The sequence below is a fragment of the Loxodonta africana genome, chromosome 18 (genome assembly GCF_030014295.1).
Source record: "Loxodonta africana isolate mLoxAfr1 chromosome 18, mLoxAfr1.hap2, whole genome shotgun sequence".
Classification (NCBI taxonomy): Eukaryota; Metazoa; Chordata; class Mammalia; order Proboscidea; family Elephantidae; genus Loxodonta; species Loxodonta africana.
The window spans coordinates 67329258-67351228 of record NC_087359.1 but is presented as its reverse complement, the minus strand read 5'-3'; positions in this window follow the sequence as shown (position 1 = coordinate 67351228).

Below are 21971 nucleotides of genomic sequence, written 5' to 3'. Positions count from 1 at the left end.
CATCACGGAATGTGGCATGGAAGCTCACTGAATTCCACTCCTCATTGATCCACTGAGGAAACTAAGGCTCAGAAAGGACCAGGGCATTGCCCCAGGTCACCCAACTAACAAACTGAGATGGGAGCCCCAGGACCCTGCATTCTTCTATTTGTACACATGGTCAGTTTATCCCTTAGGCATGATAGGGACAGAGGAACCAAGCCAAACCCACGGCCATCGAGTCGATTCTGACTCATAGCAACCCTTTAGGACAGAGTAGAACTGCCCCATAGGGTTTCCAAGGCTGGTGGATTTAAACTGCTGACCCCTTGGTTATCAGCCAAGCTCTTAACCACCAGGGCTCCCCTATGAAAATGCACCACCAGGGGTCCCCTAAGAAAATGTTTACAGCCTGGAAAAGATTTAGCGTTTCCAAAATATGAACAGAAAACTGCAAAATCAAATTTCACAAAATGTTTAATTAACGTTCACAAAACACAACGTTGAGTTGGCTTCATTAATAGCTAAATCTAGAATGTGCAAAACATTTCCTTACATTTGAAAACCACATATAAATTAGCTTTTGTCACCTTGCAAGAATTCCTGAGCAGTCACAACGATGCCTGAGAAATTCTGGCCACCTCTAAATTAAATTAGTTGTTTGTAGCCAAATAATTTCAAAAGCAGAATTATAAAAAGTCTTTTGATTTATTTGCAGCAAAAAAAAGAATCAGTGCCTGTTCCTTATATGATATACGACATGATCTGGGTAGGAGGCAGTGGGGTTCCGTGGTAGAATTCTCGCCTCCCGTGTGGGAGGCCCAGGTTCGATTCTCAGCCGATGCACCTCAAGCATAATCACCGCCCCTCTCTCAGTGGTGGCTTGCATGTTGCTAAGCTAACCCATTGCCATCAAGTCAATTCCTACTCACAGCGACCCTATATGACAAAGTAAAATTGCTCCATAGGGTTTCCAAGGCTGTAAATCTTTACAGAAGCAGATTGTCACATCTTTCTCTCGAAGAGCTGCTGGTGGGTTCAAACCTCCAACCTTTTGGTTAGCAGCCAAGTGCTTTAACCACTGCGCCTCCAGGGCTCCTTTGTTGCTATGCTGCTGAACAGGTTTCAATGGAGCTTCCAGACTAAGACTAGGAAGAAAGGCCTGGCAATCTGCTTCTGAAAATCAGCCAGTGAAAAGCCCATGGATCACAACAGCCTCATCCACAACTGATCACGGGCATGGCACAGGACCAGAAAGAATTTCGCTCCATTACATGGGGTAACCATGCATCAGGGCCGACTAGATATATGGCAGAAGAAACTTCCAGAAGTAAAGAGGCTTTAACTGTACCACCTTCCCCAGTCAGGGCTCTTGTAGCTGGAGCCACAGCTGCACCTAAGGCCGTACATGGGGTCAGAGAGGGACCAGCCTGGAGAGTGCTGCTCCCTCCTTCACCTCTGGACCGTAGAGCAGGCTGGGAGAGTGCCTGCCTCAGAGCAAAATGGCTCTGTAGGATTTTCCCTCCTGAATAACAAAGCTTCGCCTCTCCAAACAGGATAGACAGCTAACTGAGCTGCAGCTGCAGCATCTTCCCAGTCTTGCTGAGTGTGCACAGGGCAGGTCCCCACACCCCGCTGATGACCGATCCCATTAGTGATACAGCGCCAGAGAGAAGCCTGATTCCATGCTCCATGCGGGTTATGCCAATGGAAACAAGACAGAGGTTTCGTCCTGGGTTCTCAGTCATATCAGGAGTCCTGGGGACTGTGTCCACCAGTAAATGGTAAAACATGATTGGCCGTCTGGCACAGTAAGAGTGTAACAGTTCTACAGTCCTTCTTTTGAGGCTCCATGGATGATCCTAAAGGGCCCTGGAGAGTCAAGCCCCCCATGGCTCCACTAGAGGAGCTCAGGAAGTAGGTGTGGGGAAGACATCATGGGTTTAGGACCCGAAGACCTGACCTTAAATCCTGGATGCAGTTCCTAGCTCGACGACTCTCTGCAGAAAAGTGATTTGTCATTCTGAGGTCCAGTTTCTTCATTTGCAAAATGTAAGGGGGCTAAGAGAGTGTCACTTAGAAGTTTCCCTCCGGCTCTAAAGCAAGAGCTTTATTTTCTCTCTGTGGCCGTGTGGCTCCTGCCCTGAACCCTCTTAGTCTTGCTGCCCCCAAGGTCTGCCCTAAGACTTTGAACCGCCTCAGACCCAGGGTACCTGCTCTAGGGCCTGCCTGGTCTCCTACCCTCTCCTCCCTCCTCACCCCACAGCTAGGTTGTCTATCCTGTGCTTGTTCCCCATCAGTCAAAGCACGGGCCTGGGGCACTGCAAAGCTGGGCTTCCCAAATCATGTTTTCAATGTAAGAAACTTAATAAGTTGTCATTGGGTCAGTTCCAAGCCATGGGGCCCCATGTTTGTCAGAGCAGAACTGTGCTCCACAAGGTTTTCAACGGCTGATCTTTCTGGGAGTCGACCACCAGGCCTTTACTCTGAGGCACCTCTGGGTGGACTCCAACCTCCAACCTTTCAATTAGCAGCTGAGCACCTCAGCATTCACATCCAGGGGCTTTGTAAGAACTTCTGAATATCAGTCAATGAAAACCTTATAATTACATTTGCCCACATTTACATTTACCTATTATTTACCTATAATTACCTATAATTTGCCTATAAAAACCAAACCAAACCCAGTGCCGTCAAGTTGATTCCGACTCATAGCGACCCTATAGGACAGAGTAGAACTGCCCCATAGAGTTCCCACGGAGCGCCTGGCGGATTCGAACTGCCGACCTCTTGGTTAGCAGCTGTGGCACTTAGCCACTACAACACCAGGGTTTCCATAATTTGCCTATAAAATTTGCCTATTAATCACCTATACTTACATTTGCCCACCTGCTGGCCTATGTGCTATTTTGTCACATATTTTTCATTTTTATACATTATAAGCCTTAGGATATCATGCTAGATATATATTCTTTGCTTTAAACAGTCATTTGTCTTTTAAAGAGATTAAAAAAAGAAAAAAATATTGTTTTTATGTTTACTCACGTTTTCATGATTGCTGGTGCTTCTTTCCCTCATATCTGAGTTTCCATTTTGGCGACAGTTCCCTTCAGCCTGAAGAACTTGCTTTAGCATTTTTGTAGCACAGGTCTGCTCCCAGCCCAGTGCCATCGAGTCGATCCCAACTCATAGCGACCCTATAGGCCAGAGTAGAACTGCTAGCAACCAATTTTCTCAACTCTTGTTTTATCTGCAGATACCTTTTGAGCCTTCTTTTTTGAAGTGTATTTTCCCTGGATATAGAATTCTGAGTTGAGTTCTTTTTTCCTCTCTGGTCTTTATGGGTGTCATTCCATTGTCTTACGACTTCCATTGTTTTTTTGTGAGAAGTCAGTTATGATTTGTATTATTATTCCCCTGGATGTAAAGTTTTTTTTCCTCTGTTTGCAAGATTTTCCTTTTCTCTGATTTCAGCAGTTTGATGATGATGTGCCCACACCAAACCAAAATCAAATCCATTGCCATTGAGTCAATTCCGACTCATAGTGACTCTATTGGATAGAGTAGAACTGCCCCGCAAGGTTTCCAAGGAGTGCTGGTGGATTCAAAAACTGCCAGCCTTTTGGTTAGCGGCCAAGCTCTTAACTACTGCACCACCAGGGCTCTGATAATGTGCGTAGGTACTGTTCTATTTGCATTAATCCAGCCCTACGTTTTGCTGAGCTCCTTGGACCTGTAAGTTTCTGTTTTTTGCCAACCTTGGGGGGAAATAAGCCACTGTTTTATATCTAGATAGGTAGAGAGAGAAAAAATTTCCCCCAATCCTCTCTCTCTCTCTTCTCCTCTGGGTCTCCAAATACACATATGATGGACCACTTGACACTGTTCCACAGCTCATTGAGACCATGTTCAATTTTATTTTAATTATTTTTTCTATTCCTCAGATTGGAGGATTTCTTTTGATCTATCTTCAATTTCTCACTCTCGTTTTTCATCTCCAACTTGCTATTAAGCCCGTTAGTAAATATTTTATTTCAGATATTTTATTTTTCAATTTCGGAATTTTCTTTTTTCTCTGGCTTTTATCTTATTTTTCCCATCTTTTCATCATTATGGTCAAGTACTTGAATATTTTTAATAGTTGCTTTTTTTTATTTTATTGTGCTTTAAGTGAAAGTTTACAAATCAAGTCAGTCTCTCATACAAAAAATTATATACACCTTGCTGTATACTCCTAGTTGCTCTCCCTCAGTAAGTCAGCACACTCCATCTCTGCACTCTCTATTTTAATGTCCATTCGGACAGCCTCTGACTCCCTCTGCACTCTCATCATTTCTCTAGACAGAAGCCGCCCACATAGTCTCGTGTCTACTTGAGCCAAGAAGCTCACTCCTCACCAGTATCATTTTCTATCCCATAGTCCAGCCCAATCCCCGTCTGAAGAGTTGGCTTTGGGAATGGTTCCTGTCTTGGGTTAACAGAAGATCTGAGGACCATGACCTCTGGGGTCCTTCTATTCTAAGTCAGACCGTTAAGTCTGGTCTTTTTACCAGAGTTTGAGGTCTACATCCCAATGCTCTCCTGCTCCCCCAGGGGTTCTCTGTTGTGTTGCCTGTCAGGGCAGTCATCGGTTGTAGCCAAGCACCATCTACTTCTTCTGGTCTCAGGCTGATATAGTCTCTGGTTTATGTGACCCTTTCTGTTTCTTGGGCTCATAATTACCTTGTGTCTTTGGTGTTTTTCCTTCTCCTTTGCTCCAGGTGAGTTGAGATCAATTGATGAATCTTAAACGGCCGCTTGCTAGTGTTTAAGAACCCAGACACCACTCTCCAAAGTGGGGTGCAGAATGTTTTCTTAATAGATTTTATTGTGCCAATTGACTTAGATGTCATGGTCCCCAAACCCCTGCCCCTGCTATGCTGGCCTTTGAAGTGTTCACTTTATTCAGAAAACTGCTTTTGGTTTAGTCCAGTTGTGTTGACCTCTCCTGTATTGTGTATTGTCTTTCCCTTCACCTAAAATAGTTCTTATCTACTATCTAATTAGTGAAAACCCGTCTCCCTCCCTCCCGACTCTCATAACCATCAAAGAATATTTTCTTCTCTGTTTAAACTATTTCTCAAGTTCTTATAATAGTGGTCTTATACAATATTTGTCCTTTTGCCTCTGACTAATTTCACTCAGCATAATGCCTTGCAAATTCCTCCATGTTATGAAATGTTTCACAGATTCATCTCTATTCTTTATCAATGCATAGTATTCCATTGCGTGAATATACCATAATTTATTTATCCATTCATCTGTTGATGGGCATCTTGGTTGCTTCCATCTTTTTGCTGTTGTAAACAGTGCTGCAATAAACATGGGTGTGCCTATATCTGTTCGTGTAAAGGCTCTTTTTGCTCTAGGATGTATTCTAAGGAGTGGGATTGCTGGATCGTATGGTAGTTCTATTTCTAGCTTTTTAAGGAAGCGCCAAATCAATTTCCAAATTGGTTGTACCATTTTACATTCCCACCAGCAGTGTATAAATGTTCCAGTCTCTCCACAACCTCTCCAACATTTATTATTTTGTGTTTTTTGGATCAGTGCCAACCTTATGTTGGAGTGAGATAAAATCTCATTGTAGTTCTGATTTGCATTTCTCTAATAGCTACTTAGAAACCCTGGTGGTGTAGTGGTTAAGCACTATGGCTGCTAACCAAAAGGTCAGCAGTTCGAATCTGCCAGGCGCTCCTCAGAAACCCTGTGGGGCAGTTCTACTCTGTCCTTTAGGGTCGCTATGATTCAGAATTGACTCAACGGCAATGGGTTTCATTCTGGTTAATGGCTAACGATTCTGAGCATTTCCTTATGTATCCATTAGCTACCTGTTTTCTACAACCCAGTCATTTTTGAGCAGGGTATTATTGTTCAGTTTCCAAGTGTTTGATTTCTTTTCCCTGCTTTCTCTGTTATTGATTTCTACTTTTATGGTCTTATGGTCAGAGAAGATGCTTTGTAATAGTTCGATGTTTTGGATTCTGCTAAGGCTTGCTATATGACCTGATATGTGATCTATTCTAGATAATGTTCCATGTGTGCTAAAATAGAAAGTATACTTGGCTGCTGTTGGGTAGAGTGTTCTGTATATGTCTATGAGGTCAAGTTGTTTGATTGTGGCACTTAGATCTTCCGTGTCTCTATTGAGCTTCTTTCTGGATGTTCTGTCCTCTACCGAAAGTGGTGTGTTGGAGCAGTCTATCTCGCTTCTCAATGCTGTTAGAGTTTGTTTTATGTATCTTGCAGCCCTGTCATTGAGTACATAAATATTTAATATGGTTATATCCTCCTAGTATGTTGTCCCTTTAATCATTATATAGTGTCCTTCCTTATCCTTTGTGGTAGATTTAAAATTAAAGCCTATTTTGTCAGAAATTAATATTGCCACTCCTGCTGTTTTTGATTGTTGTTTCCTTGATTTTTTTTTTCCATCCTTTGAGTTTTAGTTTGTTTGTGTCTCTAAGTCTAAGGTGTGTCTCTCGTAGGCAGCATACAGATGGATTGTGTTTTTTTTATCCATTCTGCCACTCCCTGTCTCTTTATTGGTGCATTTGGTCCATTTACTTTCAGCATTAATTATGGATAGGTATGAGTTTTATGAGTTTAGTGCTGTCGTTTGCATGTCTTTTTTGGGGTGTTGTTGACACTTTCTTTTTCCCACTTAATTTTTTGTGCAGAATAGTTTATATATTGTCTTTACCTCTTATTCATTGTAGTTGATTTTGTTTCTGCTGAGTCTCTATTTTTTTCTTCTATTTTATTTTGATGAGTAGGATTGTTAGTCTCCTTTGTGGTTACCTCAATATTTACCCCTATTTTTCTAAGTTTAAGCCTAACTTTTATTTCTTTATATCGCCTTGTCTTCCTCTCCATATGAAAGATCTATGACTATATTTCTCAGTCTCTCTTTATTGTTTCAATGTTGTCTTCTTTTACATAATGACATCACTGTTTCCATGTTTTGAACATTTTTTATCTTGATTTATTTTTGTGATTTCCCTATCTGAGTTGACATCTGACTGCTCTGTCCACTGTTCTAGTCTTGGGTTGTTATCTAATATTATTGATTTTCTAACCAGAGAACTCCCTTTAGTATTTCTTGTAGTTTGGGTTTGGTTTTTACGAATTCCTTAAACTTCTATTTATCTGGAGGTGTCCTAATTTCACCTTCATATTTGAGAGACAGTTTTGATGGATATATGATTCTTGGCTGGCAATTTTTTTTCCTTCAATGCTTTATATAAGTCATCCCATTGCCTTCTTGCTTGCACAGTTTCTGCTGAGTAGTCCGAGCTTATTCTTATTGACTCTTCTTTGTAGGTGACTTTTCATTTATTGCTAGCTGCTCTTAAAATTCTCTTTATCTTTGGTTTCGGCAAGTTTGATTATAATATGTCCTGCTGAGTTTCTTTTAAGATCTGCCTTATGTGGAGTTTGATGAGCATCTTGGATAGATATCTTCTCATCTTTCACGATATCAGGGAAGTTTTCTGACAAAAAATCTTCAATAATTCTCTGTATTTTCTGTTATCCCTCCCTGTTCTGACGCTCCAATCACTCATAAGTTATTTCTCTTAATAGAACCCCACATGATTCTTAGGGTTTCTTCTTTTTTTTTAATTCTTTTATCTGATTTTTCTTCAAATATATTGGTGCCAAGTACTTTATCTTCAGTCTTACCAATTCTGCCTTCCACTTGCTCAATTCTGATCCTCTGACTTTCTATTGAGTTGTCTAATTCTGTAATTTTATTGCTAGTCTTCTGAATTTCTGATTGCTGTCTCTCTATGGATTCTTGCAGCTTATTAAATTTTTCATTATGTTCTTGAATAACCTTTTTAATTTCTTCAGCTGCTTTATCTGTATGTTCCTTGGCTGGTTCTGCATATTGCCTGACCTCCTTCCTGATCTCATTCCTGATGTCTTGAAGAGTTCTATATATTAATCTTTTGTATTCTGCATCCGGTAATTCCAGAAAGACACTTTCATCCAGAAGACCCCTTGATTCTTTGTTTTGAGAGCTTGTTGAAGCGAACATGGTCTGCTTTTTTATGTGATTTGATAGTGACTGGTGTCTCCCAGCCATCTATAAGTTATTGTATTAGTTTATTTTATGTTTGCTTACTATATCCTAGCTTCTTGCTTTGTTTTGTTTTGATATGTCCAAATAGGTTGCTTTAGTGAGCTATCTTGGTTATTTTCACCTTTGAAGCTCTAACATCCTGTCACCAGATGGCTAAAGCTGTTACCAGGTATATGAGCCTAGGAGTCCACTCACTTTTCTTGTATGGATTCAGCTCAGGTGTCCAGGTATTTGGTCATCAAGTATGTGGTATAGGCTCTGTCCTACAGTCTTAGAAGGGCAGGGGCGATTGGTGTAGGTACCACTATCTGGTTGCAGCAGGGGGTCATGCTCTGAACAAGGCAGGGGGCTGACAACCAACCTCTGAGTGTCTGTAAGGAAAGCACATCTCTGTTCCCTAGAGGTCGCAGGTGGGTGGGTTCTGTAGACGGACCTTGGACACCCAATGCTTTTGGTTGTAAGGACTGGGAGGTACCAGTTATCCTTGGACATCTGTCATGGGGGACTGGGTGACCTGAGTGGAGCCACCAGTCCTTAGGCCCCTGATGTAGGTAGGTGAGGACCCTATTTAATAGGCAAAGTGATTGCAAATATCAAACACCCACCTCTCCACCTCACAGTTGAAACAGTTGCAGCCTGCCAACAAGGGCCTATTCCCCTGAAATAGGCCCACACAGGTTCATGCAGGGGGGAAAGGTAATTAAAGTCCATGGACCATTTATGCCAGGGCAGGAGCTTCTGTCCTCAGCACCCCAGGTTAGTGGAGCTGGCATATTATCTTTTCCCCAACTGTGAATTTATTCCTTCTCCATGGCTGGGAGAATGGCTCAGGATGTGCAACAGGACCTATCGCAGGCCCAGGGAAATCAGCAGCCTCTGAAGCCAGCTTGGGGCTGGGGGCGAGGTAAAATATACACAAGTACTTAGCTTTTGCTGAGAGCACCGTTCCTCTCTGGTTCCGGAGGTATGAGTAGGCTGTGCAGCTGCTGTTTCTCCCTGAGGAAACTGCATCTGATCACTACCGCCAACCAGCCGCAGCCGCAGTGGGTTTCCGGCAATTCAGGTCCAGCAACTTCTATCTGCTTTTGAACCTTCTCTCCCTCCCTCTGTCACTCACTCCGTTTTCTAACTTTCCCTTTGATATTCAGGGTTTCTAGTTTGTCATAAATGTAATCGTTTCACTTGTTTTTTCTAGTCTTTGTTGTAAAAGGGTTCACCGGAAGGGCCTGACTACTCCGCCATCTTGGCTCCACCTCAATAGTTGCTTTTTTTAAAGAGCTGCTTTTTATAGAACTTTTCAGCTAATTCCTACATCTGGGCTATTTAACTGTTTTTACTGACTGTTTATTCTTTTGACTATGGGTCTCTTGTTCTTGTTTCTTCATATGGATCTCTTTTTCCTGTTTCTTCATATTTAGCATTTTTTAATTATATACTAGTCTTTGTATGTAATACATTGCAGAGACTATGGAGTCTGCATTTTTTTCTATGTTGATCTTTGTCCTATGAGGGGGTTAAGTTACTAGCTGATCACCTTGAACTTTTAGAGGCTTGGTTTACATGTTATTAGAGAATACCTATTTCAGTTAAGCCCTTAGTCCTAGAGCAAATCCCTGGTCTTAGGAGATAATCTCTTCTCTCACAATGTCACCCTTCTGGGATTTCAGCTGAAAGCTCAAGGATCCACCAAGCCTCTCTAATATGACAGGATTCAAACTTCCAGCTCTGTCTCCACTAAATCCTTGCTCAGCTCCTTTAGCCTTTCAGCTATTGTTTTTTGTCAGGCTCCCTAGTGTCTCCCCTGTGCATATCCATTTCAGAGATAAACCAAGGATTTGAGAGAAATTTATATTCGGATTTGGGGACCCCCATATGGCAATTCCTGGATCAGCCCTCCTGTCTCCAACATGTATCCACTCTGGAAACCCTTAACTTCAAGCCAATAAGACTGAGGCTCTCTGCCTAAGTCCCAGCCAGTCCATACTATACAGACTGAAGAGTGCTTTTGGGGAAACTCATACAAATGTATATCTCATCCAGTGAAATTCCTTCATTTCAAGAGTGAAATGCCCTCCAGTATCTACCCACTTTTGGGCACTCTCCGGTGGCTTCAAATAGTTGTCTTTTCCATTTTGTTCAGGGCTCACAATAATTATCTGTGGGAGAAATACTCTGGTGTAAATCTTTCTACCATTATCAAATTGGAAAAGAGGCACAAAGTATGTTTGACTTGATAATTAGTACTTCTATTTCTTTTTTTTTTTTTTAAGTAGTTGTCATAGGAAAGTCATAACTTTATTGGAGTTCTTTCTACTGATTTTTAGAGTTTGATGTTGTTTTACTAAAAATTTAATAAGGGGGAGGTGGGGCCAAGATGGCAGAATACTCAGGTACTTCATGTGGTCCATTTTACAACAAAGAAAGAAAAACTAAGTAAATCAATTATATATGAAAAGCTAGGAGCACTGAACATCAAAGACAAAGTTGAGGAGTCAGACTGAGTGGCAGGGAAAGAGAGAGACAGTTCGGAAGCAGTGAGGATTTGCCAGACCTGACCTGGCCAGCACTCTGCAGGCCAGATCAGCTGGCAGGCAAGGGTTGAGGCAAGCAGTAGCACTCAGGACTTGATTTCCACATCGGGAGAAACTGAGCAGCAGAAAGTCTACAATAGCTGCGTCCCCTGGGCTGAAAGTGGGACCCGTTGCAAGTGCCCAAGCCAGTCTCCCAGCTTTGGAGAGGGAACAAGTAAAAAAACAAACAGGAAAAAAGAATCTGCTAGCTCCCCTAAGCCAGAACCTCAGGGCAGGCACTGCTCCTTTGTCTAGGCACGGGCATAAGGGGTCCAAGGACTTCAAATGCCTTTCACCCCTTCCTAGGCCTGTGTGGGCCCATTTCAACAGTATAGGCCCTCATTATCATAGTACAACAGGATATATACCTGAAGCCTATTTTCAACTGCAACAGTTAAGGGATAGTAGCAGATTCATGACATTTGACACCACCCTGCCCATTAAGCAGGGTTCTTAGCTACCCACATCAGAGGCCTGAGGACTGGTGGCTCTACCCAATTCACCCAGCCACCCACAACAGGGGTCCAAGAATAAGTGTTGCCACCTAGTCCTTACAGCCAAGAGCATTGGGTGCCCAAAGCCCAACTTGAAAACCCACCCACGTATGCACTCCAAGGGATAGGGACACATCTCCCACCCAGACACTCAGGGACAGCCATCAGCCCCCTACCTTGTTCAGCACATAACCCCCTACTGCAGCAGCCAGATATCTGTGCCTACACCAATCACCACTACATAGCCCTCCCTGTCTAGGACTGTAGGTGAGAGCCCACACCACACACTCGATGACTGTCAACCTGGACACCTGAGCTGAATCCACACAAGAAAAGTAAACAGACTCCTGGGCTCACATGTCTAGTAGCAGCTCTAACCACCTGGTGACAGGATATGAGAGCTTCGAAGATGCCAATGATCAAAGGAGCCCACACGACCAGCCTATTTGGACATATCAAAACAAAACAAGAAGCTAGAACATAGTAAGCAAGCATAAAATAAATAAATATAATAACTTATCGATGGATCAAACCCTGATGGCATAGTGGTTAAGAGTTTGGCGGCTAAACAAACAGTCAGCTGTTCAAATCCACCAGGCACTTCTACTCTGTCCTGTAGGGTCACTAGGAGTCAGAATCGACTCGATGGCAAAATGAATTAAAAACCACAATCCGTCTATATGCTGCCTACAAGAGATGTACCTTATACACAAAGGCACAAATTAAACTCAAAGGATGGAAATATACATATGAAGCAAACAACAACCAAAAAAGAGCAGGAGTGGCAATATTAATCTCTGACAAAATAGACTTTAAAGCAAAATCCACCACAAAGGGTAAAGAAGGACATTATACAATGTTTAAAGGGTCAATACACCAAGAGTACATAACCCTAATAAATACTTACACATCCAATGACAGGGCTCCAAAATACATAAAACAAACTCTAACAGCACTGAAAAGAGAAATAAACAGCTCCACAATAGTAGTAGGACACTTCAATACACCACTTTCAGTGAAGGACAGAACATCCAGAAAGAAGCTCAATAAAGACACGGAAGATCTAAATGCCACAATCAACCTACTTGATCTCACAGACATAAACAGAACACTCCACCCAACAGTAGCCAAGTATACTTTCTTTTCCAAAGCACATGGAACATTCTCCAGAATAGACCACGTATTAGGCCACAAAGCAAGCCTTAACAGAATCCAAAACATCGAAATATTACAAAGCATCTTTTCTGACCATAAAGCCATAAAAGTAGAACTTAATAACAGAAAAGGCAAGGAAAAAAAATCAAATACATGGAAACTGAACAACATCTTGCTCAAAAACTACTCAGTTATAGAAGAAATCAAGGATGGAAAAAAAGATTCACGGATTCAAATGAGAATGAAAACATGCTTTTGGACATGGCAAAAGCAGTGCTCAGAGATCCATTTATAGCAAAAAAAAAAAAAAAAAAAGCACACATCCAAAAAGGAGAAAGGGCTAAAATCAAAACATTAACCCTACAACTTGAACAAGTAGAAACAGAGCAGCAAAAGGAGCCCTCAGGCACTAGAAGAAAAATTGGAGCAGAAATAAATAGAAAAACAATTCAAAGACTCAACAAGACCAAAAACTAGTTCTTAGAAAAGATCAAAAAATCGATAAACCGCTGGCCAAACTGACAAAAGAGAAACAGGAGAGGAAGCAAATAACCCAAATAAAAAATGAGATGGGCAATATCACAACAGACCCAACTGAAATTAAGAATCATCACAGAATCCTTTGAAAAATTGTACTCCAACAAATTTGAAAACCTAGAGAAAATGGACAAATTTCTAGAAACCCACTACCTACCTAAACTAATGCAAACCAAGGTAGAAAAGCTAAATTAACCTATAACAAAAGAAGAGATTGAAGAGATAATTTAAAAACTTCTAAAGAAAAAGAGCCCTTGCCTTGAGAGCTTCACTGGAGAATTCTATCAAACTTTCAGAGAAGAGTTAACACCAGTACTACTAAAGGTATTTCAGAATATAGAAAATGATGGAATACTCCTGAACTTATTCTATGAAGCCAGCATAACCCTGATACCAAAACCAGGTAAAGACACCAAAAAAAAAAAAAAAAGACAATTACAGACCAATATCCCTCATGAACTTAGACACAAAAATCCTCAACAAAATTCTAGCCAATAGAACTCAACAACATATCAAAAAAATGAGCAAGTGGGATTCATACCAGGTATGCAGGGATGGTGCAACATTAGAAAAACAATCAATTTAATACATCACATAAATAAAACAAAAGACAAAAATGACATGATCTTATCAATTGACACAGGAAAGTCATTTGACAACGTCCAACACCCATTCATGATTAAAAAAAAAAAAGAACTCTCAGCAAAATAGGAATAAAAGGCAAACTCTTCAACGTAGTAAAGGACATTTATACAAAGCCAACAGCCAACATCATCCTAAATGGAGAGAGTCTGAAAGCATTCCTCCTGAGAATGGGAACCAGACAAGGATGCCATTTATCACCACTCTTATTCAACATTGTGCTGGAGGTCCTAGCCAGAGCAATAAGGCAAGAAAAAGAAATAAAGGTATCCAGATTAGTAAGGAAGAAGTAAACGTATCCCTACTTGCAGATGATATGATCTTACACGCAGAAAAACCCAACAAATCCACAAGAAAACTACTGGAACTAACAGAACATTTAAGCAAAGTATCAGGTTACAACATAAACATACAAAAATCAGTTGGATTCCTCTAAAACAACAAAGAGAACTTTGAAGAGGAAATCACCAAATCAATACCATTTACAGTATCCCTCAAGATGATACAATACTTAGGAATAAATCTAACCAGAGATGTAAAAGACCTATACAAAGAAAACTACAAGACATTACTGCAAGAAAACAAAAGAAACCTACATAAGTAGAAAAACATACCTTGCTCATGGATAGGAAGACTCAACATTGTAAAAATGTCGATTCTACCCAAAGCAATCTACAGATACAATTCAATCCTGATTCAAATTCCAATGACATTTTTTAATGAGATGGAGAAACAAATCACCAACTTCATATGGAAAGGGAAGAGGCCCCAGATAAGTAAAGCATTACTGAAGAGAAGAACAAAGTGGGAGGCCTCACACTACCTGATTTTAGAACCTGGTACTGGTATAACAACAGAGACATAGGTCAATGGTACAGGATTGAGAATCCAGACATAAATTCACCCACCTATGAGCAGCTGATATTTGACAAAGGCCCAAAGTCTGTTAAATGGGGAAAAGAGAATCTCTTTAACAAATAGTGCTGGCATAACCGGATATACATCTGCAAAGAAATGAAACAAGACCCATACCTCACACTATGTATAAAAACTAACTGAAAATGGATCAAAGACCTAAATATAAAATCTAAAATGATAAAGATCATGAGAGAAAAAATAGGGACAACTTTAGGAACCCTAATATATGGCATAAACAGAATACAAACCATAACTACAATGCACAAACACCAGAAGAGAAAGTAGGTAACTGGGAGCTCCTAAAAGTCAAACACTTATGCTCATCAAAAGACTTCACCAAAAGAGTAAAAACACAGTCTACAGACTGGGAAATATTTTTTGGCTACAACATATCTGATCAGGGCTTAATCTCTAAAATCTACAAGATACCGCAAAACTTCAACAACAAAAAGACAAATAACCCAATTAAAAAAGGGACAAAGGATTTGAACAGACACTTCACCAAAGAAGACATTCAAGCAGTTAACAGATACAGGAGGAAATGCCCATGATCACTAGCCATTACAGAAATGCAGATGAAAACTACACTAAGATACCATCACCCCCAAAAAGCCTAGCACTAATCCAAAAAACACAAAGTAATAAATGCTAAAGAGGTTGTGGAGAGACTGAAATACTTACACACTGCTGGTTAGGAATGTAAAATGGTACAACCACTTTGGAAATCGATTTAGCACTTCCTTTAAAAGTTAGAAATAGAAGTACCATACAATCCAGCAATCCCACTCCTTGGAATATATCCTAGAGAAATCAGAGCCTTCTCAGGAACAGATATGCACTCCCAAGCTCATTGCAGCACTGTTCATAATAGCAAAAAAAGATGAAAACAACCTAGGTACCCATCATCAGACAAATGGATAAACAAATTATGGTACATACACACAATGGAATACTACACAACGGTAAAGAACAATGAGGAATCTGCAAAACATTTCACAACATGAATGAATCTGGAAGGCATTATGCTGAGTGACATTCAAACCAAAAACCCATTGCTGTCGAGTGGATTCTGACTCATAGTGACCCTAGAGAACAGAGTAGAACTGCCCTGTAGGGTTTCCAAGGAGTGCCTGGTGGATTCGAACTGCCTACCTTTTGGATAGCAGCCGTAGCTCTTAATCACTATCAGTCACAAAATGGCAAATACTGTAAGAGACCACTATTATAAGAACTTGAGAAAAGGTTTAAACACAGAAGATGTTCTTTGATGGTTACGAGGATGGGGAGGGAGGGAGAGAGGAATTCACTAACTAGAGAGTAGACAAGAATCATCTTAGGTGAAGGGAAGGACAACGCACAATACAGGGAAAGTCAGCACAGCTGGACTAAACCAAAAGCTAAGAAGCTTCCTGAACACAACCAAACACTTCAAGGGACAGAGTAGCAGGGCGGGGGTCTGGGGACCATAGTTTCGGGGACATGTAGGTCAATTGGCATAACAAAGTTTATTTAAGAAAACATTCCACATCCCACTTTGATGAGTGGCCTCTGGGCTTTTAAAAGCTTGCAAGGGGCCATCTAAGATGCATCAATTTGTCCCAACCACTTGGAGCAAAGGAGAATGAAGAACACCAAAGACACAAGGAAAATATTAGCCCAAGAGACAAAAGGGCCACATAAACCACAGACTCCATCAACCTAAGACCAGAGGAACTAGATGGTGCCCGGGTACCACCAATGACCACCCTGACAGGGAACACAACAGACTGCCCCTGACAGAGCAGGAGAAAAGTGGGGTGCGGAACTCAAGTTCATGTAAAAAGACCAGACTTAATGGTCTGATTGAGACTGGAGGAACCCTTAAGGCCATGGCCCCCAGACACTCCATTAACCCAGAACTAAAACCGTTCCCAAAGCCCACTCTTCAGACAAAGATGAGACTGGACTATAAAACATAAAATAATACTCGTGAAGTGTGTGCTTCTTAGTTCAAGCAGATACACTTGACCAAATGGGCTGCTCCTTCCAGAGGCAGGATGAGAAGTCAGAAAGGGACAAGAGCTGGTTGGACGGACACGGGAGACTCGGGATGGAAAGAGGGAGTGTGCTGTCACATTGTGGGGATTGCAACTAGTGTCACATAACAATACATGCACACATTTTTGTATGAGAAATTAACTTGAGCTGTAAACTTTCACTAAAGAACAATAAAAAAAAATTTTAATAAGAGGGATCACTTAAATTTTCATTGCTTAGTGCTGCTAAAGAATAAAATCTGACTCTGGCCCTCAACCCTCTTCAACTTCAGCTGATCAGCCATTGAGACCAATCCTGACTTGAGTCAGGTAAGAGTAAAGGTAGCCCAGGCCCACCCTGTGACTCAGTCCTGAATCCTCTCACTAATGGTAAGGCCTCAATGCAGTGCCCCAGTTACAGTAACAGTTTCTCCCTTATTCCAAAATCCAACCCCCACCATGAGTATCAGTTATGGCAAGTGGGCATCTTCTTGCCTTGGGGCCAAAGTCAGGCTTTGTAAGCCACGTTGCCCATTTCTGCCTCAAAGACATGAATCACAGTGCCCTGTCCACGTTCAGAAGGTGTTTGGTACATCCTGATTTTATTACAACAGTGGTTCTCGGCTCTTTTAAAAATATATATATATATTTGTATAAAGTTTCTGTGTCATTTAATTAGTGGTATATAATAAGCCTCCCAAAAATAGGCAGCTTAAAACACAATTTACTATTTTTGATGTATCTATGGGTTGGCTTGGCTGTTCCTGTGCTGGACTCACTCGTGTAACCGCATAAGCTGGAAGGTTGACTAGGCTGGAAGGTCCAAGATGCCTTCACTCACAAGTCTGGCGGCTGGCGCTGGCCGTCAGCTAGAGCACCTCACTTCTCCTCCACCTTCCAGGAGGCTAGACCAGCTTCCTTGCATGGTGACCTCAGGGCAGTATTCCAAGAGGATAAAAACAGAAGCTGCAAGGCTTCTAAAGGCCTAGCTCCAGAAGTCACATAATATCACTTCTGCTGCAGTCTGTTTACCAAAGCAAGTCCAGCCCATATCAAGGAGGTAAAGAAGTAGGCTTCACCTCTGGGTAGGAAAGATGGCGAAGTCACACTGCAAAGGGACATGCGTACTGGGATGAGAGGGCTCTGTGGCCTCCTTTGCTATCCTTAAAATAAAATGCATAGAAATAGAAACCACTTAGATTCAAATTTTTTTTTAAATCAAAAGAATTCACTGGCCGTAATATAAGGGAGCTATAAAAGGAAAATGATTTATATTAAGACAATATATATTTCAATATGTAAAGGCTTGGGTATAATTACCTAGAAGATATCATTAAGTAATCAGATTCTTGTATTTGTGTGCAGAGCGCCACGTGCAGAGCGACACAGGAGCGTTATATTTGTGACTCATTGTGAGCACCATTACCATCAGTAAGGGTTTCCAAAATGGTGAACGAGACAAAGCACAAAATTCCCTTGATCTATACCATAGTTGCTGCTACGGATTAAATTGTATCCCCTCCCCTAAAATACGTGTTGGAACCTTGACCCCCACACCCATGGGTGTAATCCTATTTGAGAATGGGGTTTTTGTTACATTAATGAGGTCGTATCAGTGTAGGGTGTATCTTAAACTTAATCACTTTTGAGATATAAAAAGAGCAGATTAGACCCAGAGACCAGCAAGCACAAATGGAGGACAGGTAGCTGCCGCTTGACGACTGCCAAGGAACCAAGGATTGCTGGCTACTAGAAGCTGAGCTAGACAATGAAGTACCTCCCCCTGGGGCCATGCAAGCTCTGAACTCAGACTTCTAGCCTCCTGAACTGTGAGAAAATTAATTTCTGCTCTTTAAAGTTACCCACTTGTGGTATTTCTGTTACAGCAGCATTAAGAAACTAAGACAGCTGCATCCCTGAACTATTCAGTGTACATTGAAAACCAAACCCAAAAGTACTTTGTGTTATTCGCAAAGTAGAGTTATGGTTCAGATAACTATGCACAAGATTTGCACCTACAAGAATGTCTGGCTGGATAATCAAAGTCCTGTAAGAAGAGATAATTTGTCGAGAGCATTGCGAGACTGCTAGGCACCCTCTCAATCTATGGCCCAGCCAAACCCACACTCTCAAGCTTGAGGTGCCCCCTAGGGAACTGTACTGCCGGTTGAGACCCATCAGACTTGGATATAACATACCAGTGCTATGGACCAGAAATGGGCACTGTAGAGTGGCCCCCAGTGCCTCATCTGAAACAAAGCACCACCCAGGAGGACCACCAGTGAGGATCTGGAGAGAAAAGGAAGCAAAACAGAAGAGGTAGCCAGGAGGGGCTGATAAAGGAATAACAGAGATGGCTCCCATAAGATATGAGTTGAGGGGCTCTGTGTTTCCCACCCTCACCAGAATCAGAAAAGACTCAGTGATGTGGTCCTTGGGGCTAGAGCAGCCAGGCAGCCCACCATACCTATCTGACCCAGAGCGGAAGAGGGGCAGATGAACCAAAATAAGAGAACTGTGTTCCAGCTCCAAGATTTGGTGCCAAAGCTTAGGAAGTTGCGTCTGTTGAACTTTAAAGAGGAACTAAATCAGTGCCTTTGGGGTGCAGTTCTGGAGCAGGGGGACACCTCATGACGTAGCTTTTAAGGCTGCATACCCTCCAAAGTTCTACTTGAGAAAGGAGGGAAGGTCGCAGCTTGATTTGATCACTGTGGGTGACATGTCTGGGTCCCCAGAGGCAAAGGGAGCCAGCCAAGGGCCCGTGTGTGTCTGCATGTGGCACTCTCACTTAGAGTGTGATCTATGCGTTATAGAGTCATTTGTGTTAATTAAACTCCTTAATACAATTTGGAGGTAAAAGTGCTTGGCCTGTGTTTCAGACAGTCCCTGGAGGACTGGGAAAGTGGGAGAACGTGCCATCTGGCAAAGCACCATGAAACTCAATCACCCGGGGAACTTGTGGAAAACTGCACCGATGGAGGAGGGATAGAGGGATAGACAAGACGACAGATAGAATTCGCTCTCACTCTGACAATGGTCAAGGTGGAGAACAGGCCTCTGTTGTTCCCACCCACCCACCTAGCCACCCCCAGCATCTGAGCCCCCGACAGGCCCTAGTGGGCTCCCTCCTCCCTCTCAGGGCCCGAATGATGGCGGGTCTCACCTCTGTATTGTGACAGGCCATTCCCTCTTCACCCAGGAGTCAGGCTCCTCTGATCGCCCCCAAATCGAACTCTTTTATTCCTCAGATTGTGTTTATGCAGGGCCACAAAAGTGCCACATTAACTTGAGGCCATGCATCTTTGGAAGGAAATCAGTACATAATTATGTGTTCTGCCTGCACAGCGTGGCCCAGAGCCAGGCTGATTGGGAATCAGATAAAGTAGAAACGGAGTAGTCAAGGCTGGCCAAGCAGACCAGGGACACACCCTTCATACGCAGAAAGAGCTGGGGCTGAGGACAGCCACCAGGCCTTGCTAGACCACCCCTTGGATCTCATGACCTTCCCCACTTGAAGCATCCAGGTCCCGGGACAAGTTCAAAAAGGCAGAGGCAGGGTGCTAGCTCCTTCAACTCGCAGAGGCTTCACAGCTGTTGGTACAGAGGACCTCCTCACCTGGCTACTTGTTGCATAGTTATAAGATATTAGGTGGGGTGGTAGAATTGTGTCTTTCCATGTAGGACACCGAGGTTCAATTCCTGGCCGATGCACCTCAGGATACAGCTACCACTCACCTGTCAGTGGGGGCTTGAATGTTGCTGTGATGCTGAGCAGGTTTCGGCAGAGCTTTCAGAATAAGACTAGGAAGAAAAGCCAGGCAATCTGCTTTCAAAATCAGCCAATGAAAGCACTACAGATCACAATGATCTGATCTGTAACTGATCATGGGGCTAGCACAGGACTGGGCAGCATTCCATTCCATTGTGGACGGGGTCACCGTGAGTTGGGGGCCAACTTGACGGCAGCTAACAACAGGAAGAAAGGATTGTAGGTTTGGATGGTAAGGCACAACACAAGAACACTCAGACAGATGAAAGGCAGACTCATTGCTACTTACAGTTCCAAACTAGAGAAGGCTGCACACAGGGCCACACGGAAGGTTGCACCCAGGGACAGGGTAACAGCAAGCTGGAGTCCTAGGAGTTGGCTTATACATGGTGAGCAAGATGGGGCTAGCTAGATTTCTCAGGATCCCTGCGGACTGGTTAATTTGAATAATTTTGTGGGCTTCAGGGCACAGGGGCTGTTCCTAGTTGCTTGGTACCTGGCTCTGGGGATATTAGGATGGGTACATAGAGCCCCAAGGGAAGTGGTTCTGGTGTAGACTGAGCTGCTCAAGAAGGGGAACTGGCAAGCCTCTAGCTCGGGCCTCAAATCTGGGTCAAGAAAAACGATACTACACTTGCTGCCTCCATTCTCTCCCTCTCTGACCTGTTCCACATGCGTGCCAGCAACCAAATGATCTTCCAGAAGTCCAAATAGGACCACGTCGCTTCTCTGCTAAAAGTCATTCCTGGGATGCAGCATGGGCGCTAAAAGCACCCACTATGGAGTCAGAAGGGCCTGGGTTCGAGTCTTACCTGCGCCACAGTATGATCTTGGTCAAGTCACTGGACACCTCTGTAAAATGGAGGAAAGAAAAATACCACCCTTACAGGGTTGTTTGTGAGGGTTCTATGAAATAACGGATGTAAAACATTAGCAGAGCGCCTGGTACATAGATAGCACCATATGAAGAATTAGCCTTCATCATCATCGTCACTTTTTTTTTTAATGGCTTCCTGGAGATAGTGCTTCAGGAGGTGAGATGAAGAACTTGCAGACCACGTGGGGGTGTTAAAGATGGCCATGGCCCCTTCAAAGGGCACAGTGGCCAAGCAGGTGCTGGGCTCAGCTGGCGTTTTGGTAAAATGTTCGTTTTTCTTCACCTCTCCAGGCTCTTTACATTCATCCTCAGCAGCAGCACTTTGGATCTGGGGAGCCTCTGCCATCTTCCCTCCACCCATGGGAGGTTCAGAACTCATGGTGGGAGTACCTGGACACTGAGCCTGCCCCAGCAGGCGGACGGCTGTGCAGCAGCACTTCAGATCTGGGGCGCCTCTGCCATCTCCCCTCCACCCATGGGAGGTTCAGAACTCATGGTGGGAGTACCTGGACACTGAGCCTGTCCCAGCAGGCGGAGGGCTGTGCTCTTCCAGGGCTTCCCTGACGATAGCATGTGCTTGGGAGGTGGAGGGGCCAGGCGTGGCAGCAGCTGGCTCAGGACTCAGATCATGCAAAGATAAAGGCTCATGGCGGAGCTAACATCTGGATCTCGGTCTTGGCCTTGACCAGAACTCCATCTGGACTTGAATCAGAACTCAGTCCCCACCAGGGTCAGTCCTTAGCCTGGAGGCAGACTCAGGGCCCACCCTGAGGACAAGCACAGACTTTCTCCGTGTGAAGTTTCAAGGTCTCCATAAACGTAGCCTGTGGCAGAGGCTTTGTGGGCACCGAGCTCAAACCGTACCTTGGACTCACCGAGGGCTGAAATGC